This window comes from Lepidochelys kempii, chromosome 27, assembly GCF_965140285.1.
Source record: "Lepidochelys kempii isolate rLepKem1 chromosome 27, rLepKem1.hap1, whole genome shotgun sequence".
Classification (NCBI taxonomy): Eukaryota; Metazoa; Chordata; order Testudines; family Cheloniidae; genus Lepidochelys; species Lepidochelys kempii.
In genome coordinates, this window is record NC_136406.1 from 4,028,047 (window position 1) to 4,028,893 (window position 847).

Below are 847 nucleotides of genomic sequence, written 5' to 3' on the forward strand. Positions count from 1 at the left end.
TGAAACATTTTTCAGTTTTTACTATGGTGCCATACATCCCACCTTCATCCTCGCGGTCTCATCCGTCATTGGCCCTCATCCCCCCCTGAATATTCCAACACCTCCCCTAATTTCAATTCCTGGGGAAAACACTGCTCTGTGTAACTGTGAAGTGGTCCGCTAAAGTAAGGCCGGGTAGTGGAAGACACGCATGTATGTGTACATCAATAGTCAAGGTCTCAAATAAGGTGTGTGGAGCTCCCCAGACCCGGCTCCCTGCTCCAGAAGGAGAGCTGGTGGCTCAGGAACCCAGGCAGATCTGGTTACCAAGCTGCCATCTCTCATTCCAGAGGTGGGAGCTGGGTCTGGACGCCAGGGGGATCTCCCTGGAAGGGGAGATGGTGGCTCAGGAACTTGAGCAGACCACAGATGGACCCTCCCCCAAGACCCAGCTCCTCACTCTGGAAGGAGAGGTGGCAGCCCCCAGGAAACTGAGCTGCCAGGTCTCCTGCCGGAGTCGGCCCAGAGGAGGCAGCATGAGGAGATGGCGCCCTCGCTTTCTCCATCTCTTCCACTTCTGAGCCCACTCCAGGAGGAGAGACGGTGGCTCAATGAGCTGGGCCCTCCAGGTTACTGAGCCGCTTGCTCCTCCAGTGGGAGGGAGCCTTGCCTGGGTGTTAGCACCCTAACACCACCAGCCCATCAGCCATCCAAGCCCCCTCCTCTGGGCTAGGCCAGCCCTGTCATGAAGAAACGCACACCAGTCCCTTTGAATCATTGCCCTGTAATATCCCTGACACTGGCTACTCTCAGAAATCCCAGCTCCTCAGCTCCCAAAGGAGCAGTGGGCCCCAGTTGACCAGCTTTA